The following is a 24,120-nucleotide window of genomic DNA, read 5'->3' on the forward strand; positions in this document are numbered from 1 at the left end:
CTATACACCAAAGTAGGTGAATTTACATCTTTATTTATGATAGACGTTTAAATCCTCCTTATCACTCCGAAACGTTACATGCTAGTTCTAATATCGTAGTCGAACTCTTAGAATTCTGAACACGTAAGGTTGCCAGATCCGGGATGTCATCGTCAATACAGAAAAATAAGCATAAATAGACCTTACATTTATTTACATTAGTGATTTACATCTCCTTTAATCTCTCAGCGTAATGTAGCTTCATATCGACACCTATGATACAAATAGACTGAGTGGGTCAGGTAGGGAAATCTGGTGAGTACATAGGGATTTCAATCCCACAATGTTATATCATATATATATATATATATATATATATATATATATATATATATATATATATATATATATATATATATATATATATATAAACTCACAAAATATACAATTTCACCATATATAAGCAACTTTACCCCACCCCGTCGATCCTCACAACGACACGATCTATACCCTCGGATCTAAAATTAACCTCTTTACCTAATTCATACTCCCAGATCTAAAATTTACCTCTTTACCTAATCCATACTCTTGGATCGTGTATGTCTGATCCATACTCCTAGAACTAAAATTTACCTCTTTACCTAATCCATACTCCTGGATCGGGTATGTCTGATCCATACTCTAGTATCAATAACTATGCCCATGCCATACTCTCGGACTAATAACAAATAACTATATCCTATCCATACTCTCGGACTAAGGACAACTGACTAAGTCTAATCCATACTCTCGGATCAATGAAAAGTGTTAAAGTTATTCCCTCCGTGTATATCTCGCTCGTACTCACAAGGAGATACTACCCAATATCCTTCTTAATTTAGTTAGGTCTACTAGGTATCCTAAATCATCATATATTTATCAGATATGCTCTTAACACGCATTTTAGGCAGTATCAAATATTTCACACATAAACCTATAATTTAATACTTGTATTAAGCAACTTTACCCCACCCCGTCGATCCTCACAACGACACGATCTATACCCTTGGATCTAAAATTAACCTCTTTACCTAATCCATACTCTCAGATCTGAAATTTACCTCTTTACCTAATCCATACTCCCAGATCTAAAATTTACCTCTTTACCTAATCCATACTACTGGATCGTGTATGTCTGATCCATACTCCTAGAACTAAAATTTACCTCTTTACCTAATCCATACTCCCGGATCGGGTATGTTTGACCCATACTCCCGTATCAATAACTATGCCCATTCCATACTCTCGGACTAATAACAAATAACTATATCCTATCCATACTCTTGGACTAAGGACAACTGACTAAGTCTAATCCATACTCTCGGATCAATGAAAAGTTTTAAAGTTATTCCCTCCGTGTATATCTCACTCATACTCACAAGGAGATACTACCCAATATCCTTCTTAATTTAGTTAGGTCTACTATGTATCCTAAATCATCATATATTTATCAGATATGCTCTTAACACGCATTTTAGGCAGTATCAAATATTTCACACATAAACCTATAATTTAATACTTGTATTAAAATCATGTTCATGAAAGGGACTATGCACTCACCTGATAAAGTGGTGATTCCAAGTTGGTCAGCGTTTTGCTTCTTAAAAATATGATTCCCTTTGACGAAATCGGGAGGTTTGCTAGAAACCGGGCTCTGCGGGCGCGGAGCTTTTCGAGCCGAAAACTCTTTTTCTCGGATCCTTCGGGCGATCCAGAGCCTTCTCCTTGGGGAGTGTTTAGAGAGAGAGAGAGAGAGAGAGAGTAGAGAGAAGAAGAATAGGTTTAAAGTGTGAGATTTATGGCTGCCTTGTATCTCAATTTATAGCTGGCCGAAGCCTCGGTACGCAGGGCGTTCCTGCGACGAGCGCATGACATTCCTGCGAACGCAGTGCATAGGAGCGGGTTCGTACAAATGCGTGTCATCCTTCAGCTGGAGCGACGTGGCCGAACCAAGACCTAGTTTTTGTGAACGCATGGCGTTCCCCCTCGGACAACTTCGCAATTTCTTCTCCCGATTTTCTAAAATTCGTAAATTTCGCAAAAGAGCTCCGTTTTTGACGTTCTTTATATCCACGCATAGGTAGAGACGTACTATAAAACTTTTGTTTAGACCCCGTTGTCTAATTTTGACTTTATTTTTGAAGTTATATTTTTAATAGGCCGGGACAGGAAAAGTCTGTTAAAAATTCATTACTTTATCATCCGACGTCCGTTTTCATCTGTCTTTTTATCGTTTAGCTCCTATTGACGAGATCATCGATTCTCGTTTAGGTTGTGTCGGCTAAAAATCGCTCTATCTAAAATTCGAACTGCGGGCTGCAGATTGCTATGCCAAATCTTAGAAAATTCATAACTACTTACACGAAGTCATATTTGGACGTTCTTTTTATGCCCGCTCTCGGTTTAACGTATACTACGATTTTCGTTTAGATCGCTAAGGCTAAAAAGAACTTTATCGTAAACTAACTTTTTACGTCACACAGCGTCGTGCCGGTTTTGTCGCGAAACTTCGACAGGTCATAACTTCTTCTCTATAGCTCGGATTTCGGCGTTCTTTATATCTGCGGAATCCTTGTCACGACCACTACAACTTTCTTCATAGATATCAGGTTTATCTATATTTTTATTTTTGGCGCTTATTTTCATTCTTAATTTATTATATCTTATAAATAAGTATAATGCACATAAAATCACATAATTCAAGTAATTCCTCTTCATTACTTCAAAATAAGTTACATTTGTTGACCCTAACTATTACATCATCGTATCAATGCTTAGCCTCGAAACACGGGCGTTGCAATATATATCCACAATAACGACTATGGATATAAATATAATGTAACACCCTGATCTGGGCCATTTTGTGATACAGGGTCGTGGACCGGAAATCGATTCCATAAAAGCTTTGAGGCCTTAATAAGGCGATGTTTAGATCTTTTGGAAGAAGGCAATGAATGTTATGAGACCTAAATCCTCTAGATTGTTCTCTGGGCCGAAGGGTAGCGTGGGAAAAGTCATAGGTAGATTTCTTGCATGAGAAATGGATTTTTGTTCGAAGATTTCCCAGTCCAAGATATCTAGATATTTTTGTGGGGATTTCCAATACCTTTCTGTGGATATAAAAAACGTCAAAATCGGAGTTAGAACGAAGAAGTTATGGCCATTCGAAGTTGGAGGGTTTTTAGATTGAGCCTAATACGCTAGGCGTACTAGGCAAGAGATGATCGCAGAGTTGAACCTAGTACATTGGGCGTACTAGGAATATGTGGGTCATACGTAGGCTGATGCCAAACCCTACTTATTAGGGTATCACCCCTATTTAAAGGCATTAACTCACCCTTGGGCCTCCCATAATCAGCCTCCACTACTTCCAAACCCTAATATCGAGTGTATCCTTTGTGAGTGAAGATATGGAAGCTTGGTAGTGATTTTAGAGGCCTTTTGTTGAAGAAGAAGACTAGTGACGAAGTAGGGGTTGCTTTCAAGCTTTTGGATCCAGAAGCTACTCCATTTGGTGCATCTTCTAAAGGTATAAAGTTCATACCTTGATGAGTTTCCTTCTAGATCTCCATAGATGGGTTTTTCATGAACTTTTGTCCCAAAGCTTGGACCTTTGTGAGTATGGAGTACTCCAAAGCTTATTAGCTATCCTTTTAAGTATTTTAGGTCTTGTGGATTCATAAAACTGGTTAATTGATGGTCCTTTTCTAGCCATGTAAGATCTTGGTAGTGTTGAGTGTGGATTAAGTTAGAGTTTCAAGGTTTAAACTATTTCCAGCCATGCAAATGCTTAAAGTCTTTGACTTTATGGGTTAAAACGTTATTTGGGATCAGATCTGAGAAGTGGACTTAGTGGCTTAACCATTTAAGTCCTTAATGATGAGTTTGGGCTGTTGTGGCGTATGTTGGGCGTACCCAGCTCGCACGCAGTGCGTACTGCCTAAAGGTGGCGTACGCTGGGCGTAGATCAAGTACGCAGGGCGTACTCAGATTGTTGACTTCTGTTGACTTTTGGGTTTTGGCCTTCTTGGATTTGGGCCCATACTGGGCTTTGGACACCATATAGGATTTCGGGCCATTGTAGGCTTTTTGGTGTCTTTGGGCGGGGCCCGGTTGTGGTTTATGACATGATTATTAATTAGGATATTGCCTGATGATATTTAGTGTGGAGGTTTCCTGGATTAGCAGTTCGAGCATTTATCTGATTGTTTCAGTAGTTTGAGGTGAGTCTTCTCCCGGATCCTGTGAGTCGAAGGCACCAATGCAGGCTCATTAATTATATATGTAGGATGCTAACCTATGTGGTAGGATAATTGTATCTATGATGACCATCTGGATCTAGCTGTTATTATTGTGTTATGTTGTTTATATGTGTCTGAGACTGCTGATAGTCTCCAGGGTTGTTTGGTAACCCATCAGGCGTGTCGTTATTCCACTGGGATTGCTGATAATCCCCTGGATTGCTGATAACCCATCGGGCGTGCTGTTGGCCCAATGGAAATGCTGATAGTTATTAGGGTTGCTGATAACCCACCGGGGGTGCTGTTTGCCCACTGGGACTGTTGATTGTCCCCAGGGTTGCTGATAACCCATAACTGTTTATTTGTGATGTGTTGTGTGCGGTATTTTGGGGAACTCACTAAGCTTTGTGCTTACGATTTGTGATTTTCATGTTTCAGGTTTTCTAATATTAAAGGAGGGGCATGGCTCGATTGCATCCCATCAATAGGGGACATGTGTACTTGATAACTTTTAATGATACTCTGATAGATGTTTTAAGATCTTGCAGTTGTGATATCAATAAATACTTAAAGTTTTAATCGATAAATTTTGGTTGAATTTTGGGGTGTTACAAGTTGGTATCAAAGCCTTGTTTTGAGGGATTCAGGCATACTCTCAGTTGTGCTTGAACTCAAACTGAGGATTTTGTTAAAAATTTTCTAAAAGAAATTGCTTTTCTAAGAAAATTTTTAAAATAAAAAGGGGTGCGATTGTTGGATTAATGTCTAAGTCGATAACTATAATTGGTAAGACTTGACCCGACCCGGCATGGTCCATTTGGGTTGCATGGCATCATGCATTTGGATAGACTATAATGAGAGAAATAACACTTAAGGGTTGTTAATATATTATAAGTTATAATATATTAATAAGATTATTTAATTAGTATTGATCAATAATTAATCTAGAATTAATTAAGTGATCAAAAGAAGACTAATTAAATATATGGGTTGGTGTTGTGTGAACCATTTGAGGTGTCACACTTAGGGCACTAGGCACTCAAGCTTCATGAAGTCATTCTACATCAAAGAGGTATGTATTCTAACTTGTTATATTTCATATGAGTCAAAGTTTTATATGCTAGTTAGTATAATACCTTGGATATTAATATTTGCATGTATGATAGAGAAAACATAGATCCAAGGTACTTAGGGTTGCATGTACACTTAAGAGTGTTAGAATGCTCAAAATCCAACAGTGGTATCAGAGCCTAGGCTTGTTTTCTTGTTATACTTGCAAAAATGGCTGAAAAATCGAAGTTTTTTGCTGTCTGAACAACAGACTCGCCGAGTCCATGCCTTAAAAGTGTTCAAAACGATCCAACTCGTCGAGTTGGTTCATGCACTCGACGAGTTGGACCCCCTGACAGCATATCTTCGAGTTTTTTTGGCTAGAAATGGACTAGGAACATTACTATAAGTTGTTTTTGAACTTATAAACTTGTTTTTGATGTGGTAATGTTCATGCTAATCCAATTTCAAAGATAATTGTCAATAGATTCATGTTTTGTATTAGTTTAAGTGTTATGCTAATTACATGAAAAAGTTTGATTCCAATTATCTTGTTCATATGAGTTGCTTAGATTGATAGAAATGGTTGATTGGTTATGTGTCTTTGATCCATTTTAATCTAAGAGTTGATTCTAAAATGTGTTTGTGTAACTTGTCCTCAAGTTACATGAAAGGTCACATTTAAGTTTCTTAAAACTCATAAAAGTTGGCAATGGTTACAAAATGAAGAGTCTTGTCCTCATTAAATGGTTTTATGACTCCACAACTTGTCCTCAAGTTATGGAGGTTCAAGAGTCACTTCATTAAATAATAAAAATGTGTAACCTTAATTAGTTCCATAAGTTACAAAAGAAGAAGAGTTACATTCTTTAATAGTTTAAAGTCTTCCATAACTTGTCCTCAAGTTATGGAACTTGAAGAGTTTTCCTATTTAAAACTACTTTAACTCATAAGTTATGGCATTAATTAGTTTTGAATAGTTTCAAAACTTGCCCTCAAGTTTTGGAATTTGTAAAGTTTCCCTTAAGAATACTTTAATTCCAAGTTAAGCCCTGAGAGTTTTAAAAGTTAAAATTCAACCCTTATACTTTATAATATTATAAGTTAATAATATATATATATATATATATATATATATATATATATATATATATATATATGTATAAGAGCAAGTCAGTCTTACCATTAGTAGGCCTCATTCACGAAGACAATCTATAAGGGGGGTATAAGGTTCTTGCCTATAAAATGACAGCTTAATGGGTGTCCACTCTCACCCACCGCTTCCTTGACTGGTGGAGGGTCGTTAGCCGAACAGGTAGGACAAGGACTATAATTCTCCCTTCATTAAAAGTATTAACGATAAATACTAAGTAACTAAACACTTAAAATTCCCAATGTTAGTTACTTAGGAAAATGTGAATAAGGTGCTAATCCATGAAATTACACTTTGCACTTTGTATAAACCGTTAGTGGAGCTCGTGTGGTTAACCGGCACACTAACCTGGATTTAACAAGGTAGGCAAAGGGAAACTTAATATTTATCATAGTATCGGTGGAGCTCGTGTGGTTAACCGGCACATCGATTGAGGGGTAAATATTTAGGGTACCAAGTTTATTTGCATGGTTAGTTCACACCTTGTTTTGTGATCCTCGGCATCCCAGTAACAAAACCTGAAGGGCACACTCGAGATTGAAACATGCCATTGAAAAGTTCAATGAATCTCAAAAGATCTAGGAGTTTCAAATCCAAATAAAACTTAATTATATTTCGTTTTTCATGGTGGAAATTGGTAAATCGTCATTTACCTACCTTCAACTATTTTATAACTCGGATTACGACATCCCTCTTCCAGTTATAAATAGGTTGTTGGATCCTAGCCTTAATATTTCATATTGGGTGTTATATTAAGGACTTTAAATCAACTATCTTGAATATCTCCCAAAATATGTCTAGCTCAGACATCTATGATCTTCCCAAATCTCTTGGAACTTTACTTCCTCCACCTCCTCCAATTATTCTCCCTAACCCACAAGTTCAAGGTCACTCAAGCCCTAATGGCAATCAAGGTCTATGTGTGATCGCATCTTGGAGATGAAGTCACATATTGACAAGCCGGGAGAGTTGGGTGTCAAAGTCTTAAGAAAGTTGGATGCTCAATCACTTTCGAAGTCACATAGTAAGTTACTTATGGACTAACATGTAAAGGACTATGACATGACCCTTAATGATCTTATCTATTTGCTTGGTACTGCTGAATCAGCAATGATTTGGAAGGCTAGTAAAGCAAATCTGATTAGTAGATCAACTTCCTAAAACCTTCAATGGACATTGACAATGGTAACATTGGATACCCAGAAAAAACATTCTCTTCCCAATGGAAAGGGATTGGCCATAGTCAACCCGGTTGACCAAATGGTAAAGAGAAAGGCTAAGTATGAGATAGTACCATTACCAAAGAGTCCATATGTTTATCTTGCCAAAGGAAGGGGCATTGATTGCGAAGCTGCCTATTTACCTGAAAGATCATAAGGTTGATCAAGTCAAGAAGTTTGTCTCTTCTTCAGGTAAAAGCCCATTATCTAACTCTCTTAAGTTTCTATTATGAGATCCTCATTACATGATGTGACTGGGTCACATGTTGATGTTTTAAGAATCAAAGAATAGAGAGAAAGCTTAAAGGAAGTATATGCTGATTCTTATCGCAAAGGTGGATTTCGATCGCCTCAGAATTTTGAGCAGTTGCTTAAGAAGTTATGATATATTGCTAAGGAATAGATAACAACAAGTTTGCATGTGGATTGTAAGGATAACTTTTTCCGCAAAGTTTAAAATAAAAGAAAAGTGTTTAATTTTATTTATTTGAAGTATCCTTACAATGGCATTTGTGGAAAATTGTTGCTTATATGATTCCACTGACAGCAATATTGGAAAATGGATTTGATTTTTTCATTTGTGGTAGTGTCTAAATTTACCAAATCAGGAAAGTTCCTCATCGCCCAAGTTTCAATTGGACCGAAACTTGGAATCATGCAAGTTGAATAGTATGATGAATGAGAACTTTCAAGCATTGGAAAATTAAGACTAATTACTTGATCACATGGATGTGTGAGTCAAGTAAAGGACTAAAGGGATCGAGTACAGATTCTTGTGCACTGGTCAAGTCCACCACAAAGATCGATAAGACTATTCGTCATGATTTACTAAAGTTTAGTAAATATGGTTATACTTATAAGTTTAAGTATAATTCTGAAGCATTGGAAAAGTCTCGATGTATGGCAGAACGAATGAGAAGAATCAAATTAGGCAGAAAGATAAAAGTTTCTCAAATCTGAAAAGATGGGAGAGTACTTTAGTATCTTGTGTGTGATCATCTTAATGATTTAGAAATCATATCACAATTAGTCCTCTAAAGGTCATCTTAGTGCATTCCTATGACTAAGAAGAGGAGTCATGAATTGTTGAAATGGTTAAATCAAGAAGATGAGTCATACCTCGTTCCAAAACAATTCTTAGAGTCATACTCCAAGATTGATACTTGAGTGACATATCTTAAAGAAAGGTTTAACACACTTGTCAAATGTAAGAGTAAAAGTGTCCTACTCTTGTACATTTGAAATTGGTAAGTTGTGATGTTTTGGGTTAAACAAAGACCAACTTAGGCCAAGTGTGTGAAGTGTTTGTCTTGATAAAGAAGCTGCACTATCTCTTGAATATTTGACAAGATAGTCTTATATGTCAAGAGGACAGTGGGAGTCTTAGAGATTCTGAAAGCTTCAAGGTCTAATCAAGAATAAAAACCTGTAGTTTAACACTAGCACACGACGTGAGGTTTATAACATATCGTGTTGACATATTTCTATTTCTGTGCCCATTCCAGTTAAAGTTGGCTTTGTATATGAGTTCTTAGAGTTCTCAATTGGTTGCATAACAACTTGGAAGCAATGGCAGGCCCTTGAGCTGCCAGGTGGCAAGAAATTCAGATTGAGTTCAGTCCATATGAGTTGGATTTGTCATTAACCGTGTCTTGTGATTATGGTTTTGACAGATTCACATGGATAAGAACACATACACCATAAAATCTAAGGGTCATAAGGTTTCTCTCCGATTCATGAAAATGATGGTGAGGAAACACTTCCACCAAGTAGATTTGAAGCAGATGGCAAAAGGTCTAAACAATTGAGACTATGATTACGGCATCCCTTTTCATAGTTCTGAAATTGTTTAGACACACATGCATGCTATCTAAGGAAAGGTGTATGAGTTTGATAAAGTTCTTTATCAAAGCATCTCGTATCAGAAGTCTGAACTTTGGTAAGGAAGTCAATAAAGTATTGATTTCTAGAAGTCCAACTGATTTCTGAGTACATGTCAAAGCTAGTGGGAGCATAAGTGTTATGCTAAAAATCATCATGTGAGTGGGAGCATGATAATTATGATAAGTATTGCAAGTTAGCAATGTTAATTATAGAAAACAAAAGTTTCAATTCATGAAGTTGCAGGGGTTGAAAAAGTTGTTTTACTATAATTAAGGGAGAGGATATACTTCATTTCAAGTCTAAAGGCTTAGATTGAGAACTCAATCATCTTTAGTTAAGAATATATATGAATTTAATGTTGGATTGGTTCAACTTAAGGAAATTATATATATTGCGTTCTCAAAATTTGACTATGATTTCAATTCATGAAGTTGCAGGGGTTGAAAAAGTTGTTTTACTATAATTAAGGGAGAGGATATACTTCATTTCAAGTCTAAAGGCTTAGATTGAGAACTTAATCATCTTTAGTCAAGAATATATATATGAATTTAATGTTGGATTGGTTCAACTTAAGGAAATTCTATATATTGCGTTCTCAAAATTCGATTATGATTACGACATCCCTCTTCATAGTCAAATTTTGAAAACATGGCAAATAAAAATATTGTAGCAAAAGACTGGTCTAGAGTTATGTCTTTATGTGAGACATCATGAATCGTGTCCCATTTGCTTTGGGTACAGGATCGATTGCATGTGCTATAATATTTGTCCTTTCTAAATTTTCCAAATACCCAGAGGCATTAAGATGGGAAAAGGTCTAGAATTAGATATGACTAAAATGATTAAGCAATTGTCGAGGACAATCTAAGGTTTAGCAAAGATTGGTTGCTCAGGGACAGTTGGAAGTATAATGATAATTTTGGAAGGACCATATTGACATATTCTGAAAAGACGCATCTCTTGTTCAGAAGTGGTAGTCAAAATAAGAATATGGAGTTGTCTCCATAGGTGGAAGTTATCTGTGTAAGATTAGAAAACTTAATGCAAGAAGCATGTTCAAAGCAATGTACGTTGAATATGAGACTTAGTTTCCATGGAGTTGAACTCCATTGGAATACCTTATAATGACTGTTGACAAGTCTTTGTGACTTTGTACATATTCATTACAGGAGGGTCAGTGCATATAAGTTTAAAATCTAAACAAATTTTGATAAATGATAGGAATTTGAAATTCTCACATTTTTCGATAAGGATTTGGAAATGTGAAATTAGAATCATTGAAATTATGTTCAATTGGTTTATTTCACAAAGTAAGGATCATAGAAAAACATAAAGTGCATACTTGGAGTATGGCAAATATATTGTTTTGAAAAACATAGTGTACATGCTTGGAGCATGGGACAACTAGTGTTTTAATTCAGGTATAAAGGTAATAAAACCGAAACAATGAATAATGAGTAATCAGTATGGTGATAAATAGAAAGTGTTTTATTTATATTCATAGGTTTTGATACCATATTAGATTCATTTATTCTTGTGTTTCACGTTGCATGTTTTGACTTCCATAATAACTAGGTTATTCTTCCGGAATGACTAAGTTATTCAAAACCATCCACAGTCGGTCATATGTTGGAAGTAGATATGAATCAAGACTGTCATGGGTTGGCTTGTAGAGGTCCAAGTTGGTGGACAAAGTTGTGCTACAACACTCATGAGTGCTCATAAGTTCTGAGTATTGGATTCAACCCACGCTCATTTGAATCACTTCATGGATTTTATCACGAGTGATCATGAGATGATAATATCTTATATTCTTAAAACCTAGAGATATGAGTTGTTACTATGAGTTGGTTATACATTGATTGCACGAAAACGCATTGGTAACTCGATGTTATAAAACGTGCCTTTGTGTATGATTCAACAAGTAGTAGAACAAGCCATATGAGTCGAAGTTTATCCATTCCTTTTACCTTCGGGATAAAAGTGATATCTGTGGGCCCCTCGATGATTTAGTGATGACACATGTGAGTGCTTGGCCAAGCCAGGACTGATTTGATTTGTTCAATCAGTCAGTCATCATAAATCAGAAATCGGGAAACAACAAATGGACAGAGAGAATGATTGATAATCCATGTCTCAGTCCATATGATATCTAGAATGGAGGAATATATGATCACTTATCTAATGGACAAGTCATTGAAAAAGGTCAGAGATCATCGGCAAGGTCAGAGTTCGACGGAAGCTTTTGAGAGCTACGATTGCCAGTCGGTTCTTGAAGTCATACGCAATAATAGTTTTAGACTTATCCAAGTGGGAGACTGTTGGATTAATGTCTAAGTCCATAACTATAATTGGTAAGACTTGACCCGACCCGGCATGGTCCATTTGGGTTGCATGGCATCATGCATTTGGATAGACTATAATGAGAGAAATAACACTTAAGGTTTGTTAATATATTATAAGTTATAATATATTAATAAGATTATTTAATTAGTATTGATCACGAATTAATCTAGAATTAATTAAGTGATCAAAAGAAGACTAATTAAATATATGGGTTGATTATGTAAATCACCCATACTTGTATAGTGGGCTAATGCTCCATGGATTGTCAAGTTGGGGTAAAACCCATAAGATGCTCCATGGATGCTCCATGGTATGTTTGAACCCATGGATCCAAGGAAATGAAAAGCCATGACAATTAGGGTTTACCCTAATTGTCACTAACTATATAAGCATCTTATTGTTGACAAAATCGGCCACTAGAGAATGAATGAGGGCTAGCCAATTTTCATGAAGTGTGGATGTTCTCTCAAGTTATTCCAAGTGTATTTGGTGTTGTGTGAACCATTTGAGGTGTCACACTTGGGGCACTAGGCACTCAAGCTTCATGAAGTCATTCTACATCAAGGAGGTATGTATTCTAACTTGTTATATTTCATATGAGTCAAAGTTTTGTATGCTAGTTAGTATAATACCTTGGATATTCATATTTGCATGTATGATAGAGAAAACATAGATCCAAGGTACTTAGGGTTGCATGTACACTTAAGAGTGTTAGAATGCTCAAAATCCAACAGCGATGTGCGCAATCAGCCGAGCTCAAGTAAGTATTTTCCAAAATACCCATGCGTGTTATATGATTGATGTTTGATGTGAGTGTATTAGAATTTCATGCTAGATTAGAGCTAAGGATCTGCTCAGTGTTGCATGGTAGGATGCCTGATTAGGAAAGATGCCTTTATGCCTGTTGTGTGAGTTGGTAGTTATGCATGTTAGTGATCAGGGATCTTCATGAGCTTTTGAGGTAGGAGTGCTTTTTTATGTGATGCTTTTAGTGCTAGATGCTCGAATGCTGCTTGCTTTGTGCTTTGTAGGCCACATATTGATGTAAGTTAGCTATCTCATGAATATGTTAAGTTACATGCAGTCAAACCGTTGTAGGGTTGAGTCTTTTAGTCGAAGGATTATCTAAGCCTTGTTGCATGTAATTGTATTCGTGAATTAGTTGACCTACATTGGTAGGGGTCCTTCAGCAGCTGATGTCAGGGTGAAGAGGTAATCGTAGAAGAGCCTAAGAAGCAATTTAGTGCGAATGATGCGTTGTTTAGTAGATTTTGGGAGGGTATCATTATGAGGAAGTGACTTAGATGATTCCGATGATTCTGAGGAAAGTATGGATAGGTGTGGAAGGTAGTATTGGGCCCGTACTACTGGAAGCACAGGATCCGTACTCGAATCAAGGAAAGTACCGAAAATTCTAAGGAACTATTTGAGGGCAAGAGCATGGTTTGGCACCATGAATCGGTTGCAGCATTTTAGGTATTATCAGCTTTTCGGTTATGGTTGTCCGGGAAGAAGATGGGTCGGGTGATTGTTTGGGACTTAGTGGCCATGTCAGTTGGTGTTGAATGGTGCAAACCTAGATGAGTAGTTGATTTTAAGGTCTTGGGGGCCCTACCTGAGGTAGTGTCAATCTGAGTCGTGAGCGGTTAGGATGAGCATCTTGAGGATTGCAGTCTTGAGATTGAGTGATCGGCCGATGGCTTTGTTGGATTAGGTGTCTAAGCCCATAACTATTATTGGTATGTATTCGACCCGAGAGTAGCATGATCCATTTGGGTTGCATATCATCAGGACAATTTGTTAGGATGGACTTTTGAGAGAAGAGGTTATATATGATTTATTAATATAATATAAGTTCTAATATATTAATATGAAGTCATATGTTTTAAATAGTATTGATCAAGAATTAATTTGGAATTAATTTAGTGATCAAAAGAGACTAATTAAAACTATGGGGACTAATTATGGTAATTAGTTATATTTATATGTGTTGGGCTTATGATCCATGTTGGACCAAGTTTATGTATGGATACATAAAGAGTTGGGCCACATGAACCATGGGTCATAAAACCCATGGATATGGGTTTGGGTTATACCCATGACTCTTAGAATTCAACACATATAAATACATATGTTATGACCTAAAAACCGCCACCTCTAGTGTGTGTGGATGTTCTTGGAGTTCATGAAGGTTTTAGAGTGCATGGAGATTCTCTCTCAAGTCCTACCTTTGTCCTTGATGTGTTGTGACTTCATTTAAGGCTTCCACACTATTGGGGCTAAGTTCTTAAGGTCAAATACATCAAGACTTCCAGCCACACAAAAAGGTATGTTACACTATCTAGTATTTTATGTAGTTTGTATGACAATTGCATGCTAGCTATAGGTTCAATACCTTGGAAACAATTTGCATGTATAATTCTTTAAAACATAGATCCAAGGTATTTAGGGTTGTATGTGCACCATAGGATGTTGTATTATACTAAAACCCAACAGTGGTATCAGAGCCAAGGCTTGTTTTCATGTTATACTTGCTGAAATGGCTGAAAAATCGAAAATTTTGGCTGTCTGAGCACTGGACTCGTCGAGTTCACTGATGAACTCGCCGAGTCCATGAAGAAATTCATCCAACTCGTCGAGTTGGTTCATGCACTCGACGAGTAGGACCCCCTGACAGCATATTTTCGAATTTTAAGGCTGGAATTGGACTAGAAACATTACCCTAAGCTGTTTTTGGTCTTATAAACCTGTTTTTGAAGTGGTAATGTTCCTGCTAAACCAATTTCAAAGATAGTTGTCAATAGATTCATGTTTTGTATTAGTTTAATGGTTAGGCTAATTTCATGAAAATTGTTTGACTTGAATTATCTTGTTCTTATGAGTTAGTTTAGATTAATAGAAAAGTTATGTGATAATTTGTTTTCAATCCATATTAATCTTAAAGTTGCTCATGAAATGTGTTTTTGTAACTTGTCCTAAAGTTATATGAAAAGTCACATTTATGATTTTTAAAAACTCATAAGATTTCCATAAGTTAGGAAAAATGAAGAGTCTTATTTTCTTAAATGATTTTAAAGTCTTCCATAACTTGTCCTCAAGTTATGGAACTTGAAGAGTTTATCCATTAAACTACTTTAAACTCATAGGTTATGAAAATGAAGAGTTTTTTTTTTCCTTAAATGTGTTTTTAAGTCTTCCATAACTTGTCCTCAAGTTATGGAACTTGAAGAGTTTTTATTAAAACTACTTTAAATTCATATGCTATGGAATTGAAAAGTGTTTGAATTGTTCAAAACTTGCCTTCAAGTTTTGGAATTTGTAAAGTTTCCCCCCATGAATACTTTAGTTCCAAGTTAAACCCTTATAATTTTAATAGTTTAAAATTCAACCCTTATACTATTATAATATTATAGGTTTAATATTTATATATATGTATAAGAGTAAAAGTCAGTCTTACCGTTAGTAGGCCTCATTCACGAAGCCGGTCTATAAGGGGGGTATAAGGTTACTGCCTATAAAATGGCGGTTTAATGGGTGTCCACTCTCACCCACCGCTTCCTTGACTGGTGGAGGGTCGTTAGCCGAACGGGTTTGACAGGACTATAATTCTCCCTTCATTAAAAGTATTAATGATAAATACTAAGTAACTAAACACTTATTAATTCCCAATCTTAGTTACTTAGGAAAATGTGAATTTGGTGCTAACCCATGAAATTTACACTTTGTACCTTACCAAGTCGTTAGTGGAGCGTGTGTGGTTAACCGGCACACTAACATGGACTAGTAAGAGTGGCGAAGGGTAACGTAATGTTTATCATTGATCGGTGGAGCGTGTGTGGTTAACCGACACATCGATTAGGTGATAATATTAAGGGTACCAAGTGAATTTGCATGGTTATTCACACCTTGTTTTGTGATCCTCGGCATCCCAGTCACAAAATTTGAGAGGGCACAATCGAGATTGAAACATGCCATTGAAAAGTTCAATGAATCTCAAAAGATCTAGGAGTTTCAAAGCCAAATAAAACCTAATAAATTATTTCGTTTTTCATGGTGGAAATTGGTGATCGTCATTCGCCTACCTTCAAATATTTTATAGCTTGGATTACGGCATCCCTCTTCCAAGTTGTAAAATATTGTGTTGGGTCCTAGCCTTAATATTTCATATTGGGTGTTATATTAAGGACTTAAATCAATTAACTTGAATATCTCCCATTTTAGATGTCTGGTTCAGACAACTATGATCTTCCCAAATCTGTTTCCTCCACCTCCTCCAATTATTCTCCCTAACCCACAAGTTTAAGGTCACTCAAGCCCTATTGGCAAGCAAGGTCTATGTGTGATCATATCTTGGAGATGAAGTCACGTATTGACAATCCGGGAGAGTTGGGTGTCAAAGTCTTGAGAAAGTTGGATGTTCAATCACTTTCTAAGTCACATAGTGAGTTCCTTTGGGACTACTATGTGACAGACCATGACTTGACCCTTAATGATCTTACCTATTTGCTTGGTGCTGCTGAGTCAGCAATGATTTTGAGCAATGGTAAAAGCAAATTTGATTAGAAAATCTACTTCCCAAACGTTCTATTGCCAAAGGAAGGGGCATTGGTTGCGAAGCTGGCCAAATTTACCTGATAGTCTGTAAGGATGGTAAAGTCAAAAGTTTTGACTCTACTTTAGGTAAAGTCCACTATCTAACTCTATTAAGTTCCTATTTGGAGATTCTTATTACATGGTGTGACTAGATCACATTTTTATGTTTTAAGAATCAAAGTGAAGAGGAAGCTTAAAGGAAGAATTTTGAGCTGTTACTTAAAGAGTTGTGATAGATTGCTTAGGAATACATAACAACATAGTTTTTCACATGCATTTGCATTATAAGGATATGGTTTTCCACAAAGTTCTAAAATAAAAGAAAAGGCTTTATTTTATTTTAAAATATCCTTACAATGGCATTTGTGAGAATTTGTTGTTTATATGTTTCCATTGATAGCAATATTGGAAAATGGATTTGATTCTTTCGACTGTGGTAGTGTCATAATTTACCAAATAAGGAAAGATCCTCATCACCCAAGTTTCAGTTGGGTAGAAACTTGGAATCATGCAAGTTGTATGATGAATGAGAATTTTCATCTTTGGGAAATTAAGACTAATTCATTGTTCACATGTATATGTGAGTCATGTGAAAGGATCAGGGGATCGAGTACACTTGAGTGAGCACTGGTCAGGTCCACCACAAAGAATGATAAGACTATTCGTCATGATTTACTAAAGCTTAGTAAATATGGTTATACTTATATGTTTAAGTATAATTCTGAAACATTGGAAACGTATCAATGTTAGGCAGAACGAATAAGAAGAATCAAATAAGGCAGGAAGATAAAAGTTTCTCCAATCTGAAAAGATGGGAGAGTACTTGAGTATCTTGTTTTATGATTATCTTAGTGATTATGAAACCATACCACAATTTATTCTCTAAGGACATCTTAGTGCATTTGTTTGGCTAAGAAGAGAAATCGTGGATTGTTTAAATGGTTAAAATCAAAAAGATGAATCATACTTCGTTCCATAGCAAGTCTTAGAGTCATACTCCAAGATTGTAACTCGAGTGACATATCTTAAGAGTAAAATGTGTCTCTACTCTTATACATTTGAAATTGGTAAGTTGTGATGTTTTGGGTTAAACAGAGACCAACTAAGGCCAATTATGTGAAGTGTTAGTCTTGATAAGAATCCGCACTGACCCTTGATAAGAAATGGTTCTTGACAAGAGAGTCTTATATGTCAAGAGGACAGTGGGAGTCTTAAAGCTCTTGAAAGTTCCAAGAACTAATCAAGAATAAAAACCTGAAGTTCTTCACTAGCACACGACTTGAGGTTTATAACCTATCGTGTTGACATTTTTGTGCCTATTCCAGTTAAAGTTGGCTTTGCATAGGAGTTCTGAGAGTTCTCAATTGGTTGCATAACAACTTGGAAGCAATGGCAGGCCCTTGTGCTGCCAGTTGGCAAGAAGTTAAGATTGCACAAGTTCAATCCATATGAGGTTGGATTTGTCACTAACCTTGTCTTGTGATTATGGTGTTGACAAATTCACTTGGATAGGAACTCATTCACCATAAAATCTAAGTGTCATAAGGTTTCTCTCCGATTCATGAAAATGATGGTGAGGAAACGCTTTCAATAAGTAGATTTTAAGTAGATAGCAATTGTGTTATTTGCATTCTCAAAGTCGTTAGTGGAGCGTGTGTGGTTAACCGGCACACTAACATGGACTTGTGAGAAGTGGCAAAGGTCTAAACAATTGAGACTATGATCACCGCATCCCTTTTCATAGTTCTAAAATTGTTTAGACACACATATGAACTATCTAAGGAAAGGTGTATGAATTTGATAAATTCTTATCAAAGCATCTCGTATCAGAAAACTGAACTTTGTTAAGAAAGTCAATAAAGTATTGATTTCTAGAAGTCCATCTGATTTCTGAGTACATGTCAAACCTAGTGGGAGCATAAGTGTTGTGCTAATAATTATCATGTAAGTGGGAGCATGATCATTATGTTAAGTGTTAATTATAGAAAACAAAAGGTTTCAATTGGGAAAAGTTGTTTTGCTATAATTAAGGGAGAGGAAATTATACTTCATTTCAGTTCTAAAAGCTTAGATTGAGATTTTGATCATCTTGAGTCAAGGATATATATATGAATTTCATGTTGGAATGGCCAAACATAAGGAAACTCTATATATATTGCGTTCTCAAACTTCAATTATGATTACGACATCCCTCTTCATAGTCAAATTTTGAAAACATGGCAAATAAAAATATTGTAGCAAAAGAGTGGTCTATGATCGCGTCTTTATGTGAGACATCATGAATCGTGTCCCATATGCTTCGGATATAGGATTGATTACGTGTGCTATAATATTTATCCTTTCTAAATTTTCCAGATGCTCAGGGCATTAAGAAGGGAAAAGTCTAGAATTGGATATGACTAAAATATTAAGCAATTGTCGAGGACAATCTAAGGTTTTCCAAAGATTGGTTGCTCACGGACAATTGGAAGTATATTGTTAATTTTGGTAGGACCATATTAACATATTCTGAAAAGAGGCAACTATTGTTCAGAAGTGATAGTCAAAATGGGAATCTGGAAAGGTTTCCATAGGTGGAAGTTGTTCTTCAAATCTTTGTAAGATTAGAAAACTTAATGCAAGAAGGATGTTCAAAGGAATGTACTTTGAATGTGAGACTTCGTTTCCATGGAATTGATCTCCATTGGAATACTCTGTAATGTCTGTTGACAAGTCTTTGTGACTTTGTGCATAGTCATTACTAGAGGATCAATGCATATAAGTTTAGAATCTAACAAATTTCGTTAAATGGTAGGAATTTGGAATTCTTACATTTACGATAAAGATTTGGGATTGTGAAATGAGCATCATTGGCATCATGTTCAATTGATCTACTTCACAAAGTAAAGATCATAGATAAACATAGAGTGCATACTTGGTGTATGGCATGACTAGTGTTTAGAAAACATAGTTTACATGCTTGGAGCATGGGACAACTATTGTTTTAATTCAAGTATAAATTTGATTATTTGAAACATTATACAATGAATAATGAGTAATCAATATGGTGTTTAAATAAAAGGTGTTCTATTTACTCTCAAAGGTGCTTGGGACCATAGAGTGATTAGGATTATTCTTGTGTTTCACTTTGCATGTTTTGACTTCCAGAATAGCTAGGTTATTCTTCCCGAATGACTAAGTTATTCAAACCATCCACAGTCGATAATACGTTGGAAGTAGGTATTAAGGCAAGACTGTCATGAATCGGGTTTGTAGATGTCCAAGGTGGTGGACATAGTAAGAGTTACTACAACATTCATGAGTACTCCTGGAATGAGATTCGAGTATTGGATTAAACCCATGCTCATTTGACTCACTTCATGGATTTTATCACGAGTGATCATGAGACGATAATATCTTATATTCTTCAAACCTAGAGATATGACTTGTTACCTATGAGTTGATTATACATTGATTGCACGTAAACGCATTTGGTAACTCGATGTTATAAAACGTGCCTTTGTGTATGATTCAACAAGTAGTAGAACAAACATATGAGTCGAAGTTTATCCATTCCTTTTACCCTTGGAGGGATAAAAGCGATATCTGTGGGCCCCTCGATGATTTGGTGATGACAAACGTAAGTGCTCGGCCGGGCCTGGACTGATTTGATTTGTTCAATTAGTCAGTCGTCATAAATCGGAAATCGGGAAACAACAAATGGACAGAGAGAATGATTATAATCCATGTCTCAGTCCATATGATATCTAGAATGGAGGAATATATGATCCCTTATCTAATGGACGCGTCATTGATTTGTTCAGATTTCGACAGCGGCTTTAAGAGCTACGATTGCTAGTCGGGTTTTGGAGTCATACGCAATAATAGTTTTAGACTTATCCAAGTAGGAGACTGTTGGATTAGGTGTCTAAGCCCATAACTATTATTGGTATGTATTCGACCCGAGAGTAGCATGGTCCATTTGGGTTGCATATCATCAGGACAATTTGTTAGGATGGACTTTTGAGAGAAGAGGTTATATATGATTTATTAATATATTATAAGTTCTAATATATTAATATGAAGTCATATGTTTTAAATAGTATTGATCAAGAATTAATTTGGAATTAATTTAGTGATCACAAGAGACTAATTAAAACTATGGGGACTAATTATGGTAATTAGTTATATTTATATGTGTTGGGCTTATGATCCATGTTGGACCAAGTTTATGTATGGATACATAAAGAGTTGGCCACATGAACCATGGGTCATAAAACCCATGGATATGGGTTTGGGTTATACCCATGACTCTTAGAATTCAACACATATAAATACATATGTTATGACCTAAAAACTGCCACCTCTAGTGTGTGTGGATGTTCTTGGAGTTCATGAAGGTTTTAGAGTGCATGGAGATTCTCTCTCAAGTCCTACCTTTGTCCTTGATGTGTTGTGACTTCATTTGAGGCTTCCACACTATTGGGGCTAAGTTCTTAAGGCCAAATACATCAAGACTTCCAGCCACACAAAAAGGTATGTTACACTATCTAGTATTTTATGTAGTTTGTATGACAATTGCATGCTAGCTATAGGTTCAATACCTTGGAAACCATTTGCATGTATAATTAGTGAAAACATAGATCCAAGGTATTTAGGGTTGTATGTGCACCATAGGATGTTGTATTATACCAAAACCCAACAGGCTTATTATGTCATTTTCTATGAGGAGGGTTTTATCCTTCCAATTTTTCATATGTGGAAAGAGACTTATTTTCATGGAGATTGTACAAGATGAGGACATGGGTATGCTTTCCTTGAGTTTAGTTAGAGCGTGTTCTGGCAGGTTATTACAGATTATCAGGGAAAGTGAATCGGGAACGATAGCTTTTGTTATGTCTCGACGATGAGGATGATGCCTCATGTTGCATGATTGCGTCTCGCGATGGAGTGAAGGTCAGGGAATCAGGTGCGAAGTTTGTGGTAGTCCAATTATTCTTAGATAGAGAATCGAATCTATGAATGGGATATTAGAGTTATTGCTTGTGCATTTGCATGGGATTCTTGATGATAGAGATGGTTAGGTCTGGGAAGTTTTCGAGGTCTCCATCTGAGATTCGGAATGTCTTTGAGTTGCTGGATCTTTATCTGGGAGATTATCTTGTGTTGTGTTATGCATTCTAAGAGTCAGGGATGCTATGTATCAGGCTGAGTTGGTTTGATTGGGGTTTGTCTTCAATGTCAGTTATTGATAGTTTGAACCCAAGTGTGGGAGAACTGAGCATGCTATTTTGAAAAATCATCGATATGTTTGAGTTCGCAGTTTCATAAGAATGAGTTATAGGGATTTGAGATCCAGATATGCGAGGCTTTGGTTCAAGATGTGGTCAAGACGGGGTGTAAAAAAGTTAACCTTTTTTGTATGAGCTCAGGAATGCACAAGTCGTTTTCACAGCAGGAAGTTGTTGGTCAGGGCGTTCGTTGTAGTCGTTCTTTTAGGTTCACTGATGTTTAGTTCATGAGCCGTTTGGGTCACTCGGTTTGAATATCGGTGTTTGAAGGATTCGTCAGCAGGGTCTGAAGATTGCTACCTATAGTGTAAGATAAGCAGTGGTTGATCTATCAATCAACTTCAGGGCTGGTTATATGTAGTTCTGCATGAGTTCAGTTCAGTGGAAAACTACGGATCAGCGAGTTGTTGTTAGTGCATTTCTCGATCGTTGGTTGTTCTCGTTTATTGTCATGTTCTGCTATGGTATATCATGGATTCTGGGTACGTTTCCCTAAATTGTTGGATTGTGTAATTATGGTCTATAGCAGCCCCGGGTTTGTTTTGCTAGTAGGAAGAACATTGAAGTGATTATCTATTTGTTCTAATTATGGGTCTTTTGGGTTCATTGTCATCCGTTGGGATAGTAGGTGGATGTGGAATTGTATCAAGGGAAGGTACTTTGGATACGACAATCCTTCTCGAGAGTATTAAAGTGCTTCATTTGGTCTGGGTGTGAGCACCCGATATCATTTGATCATGGGATCTTAGTCCAGTCAGATCAATGTGGTGGTGATTTGGTCGGAAGAATGTGGGATGGCTAGGTAATCCAGTGATTATGAAGTTATCAGAATGTAGATGGATCCAAATGAGGGATGGTCACATGGGGATGCCGAGGATAGTTCCAAATGCTAGCCACTTTAGAGCTTGTGCCCATGTTAGAGTTTTGGATCTGTATATCTGGAGGGAGCTCTAGAATTCCTTGAGGTTAAGAGGAATCCAAGATAGGTCAGTATTATGAGTGTAGAGCAGACAACCGTTGGTCTGGCGGGACCTTGAACGGCTAATCGGGAGGTGCAGATAAGATATTGTTTGATTAAGGATTAACTGGGAAGGCAGTCAACTAGAGAGCCAGTTCTGGTTGTAATAGGGTTCAAACACTACAAGAAAAATGCGATTTTTCTAGGGAAGGATTCTGTTGTGAAAATATGAAATACCGTTGCAAAGGATGAATAACGACGAAATTTACGACGACCGAGTTCCGTCCCAAAAAAATCCGTAGCGAGCGTTTGCTAGGGAAACAATCATTTCGTCGCAATTGTGACAATAGAATGAAATCTGTGGTAGATGGTATTCCGTCGTGTATTCCGTAGTAGGATTCCATCACAAATTTCGTGGTAGTTATTCCATCACAAATTCCGTTGTAGTTAATCCCTAGAAAAATCCGTTGTGATGATTCCCTAGCAAATTACGTGGTGGTGAATCCCTAGTAATTCCGTGGTGGTCATTCCCTAGTAAATTTCGTGGTGATGATTCCCTATCAAATTCTATGGTGATGAATCCCTAGCAAATTTCGTGGCGTTGATTCCCTAGCAAATTCTGTGGTGATGAATCCCTAGCAAATTCCATGGTTGTGGATCCCTAGCAAATTTGGTGGTGATGAATCCATAGAAACTTCCGTTTGATAACTTCCTATCAAATTCTATGGTCATGAATCCCTAGCAATTTTCGTGGTGTATATTATATATTAGATTCCATATCAGAGATTCCATATGGACGGATGGATAATTGATTTATAAATTAGATCCAAATTATTTTGTAGTAATATATGAAAAACAAAAATAACAAAACAATCAAATAACATTATATCATAAAATAATACAATAATTATTTATTACATGGAAAAAGGAAAGTTGCTAATCTAAAATAAATACTTTGCAATAAACATATATCAACACTTTATGACCTACTAGTGTTGTTGTTTTGTAAAGACATTAATAAGATCCATTGTCGTTTGAAGTTGTTTTTCAGGTTGCCTGACTCTTGCGTTGTTTTGTTCTTCTTGGGCCTTCATCATTTCTTTAAGCTCTTTGTTTTTCTCCTTTTGTTTAGCAACAAGCTCCCTCATTTCTTCTATTTCATCATTTTTCTGGAATGTAAGATACATCCGTTTTACTGTTCCTATTGGGAACCGCCTTTGCAAAAGAGCCTAATCCATAAAGCCTTCTTTTTTGTCATGACCACCAACAACATTATAAAATAGCTTGTCCTCCTCAAATTCAGCACCTTCAGCTTCCAACTCTTCCCGTTTTTCTGTATAGGCCGCCTACAAAATAAAAATAATATAAGTTAAAAGATATCACAGTT

This window comes from Lactuca virosa, chromosome 2 (genome assembly GCF_052849685.1).
Source record: "Lactuca virosa cultivar CGN04683 chromosome 2, Lactuca_virosa_CGN04683_v6, whole genome shotgun sequence".
NCBI lineage: Eukaryota > Viridiplantae > Streptophyta > Magnoliopsida > Asterales > Asteraceae > Lactuca > Lactuca virosa.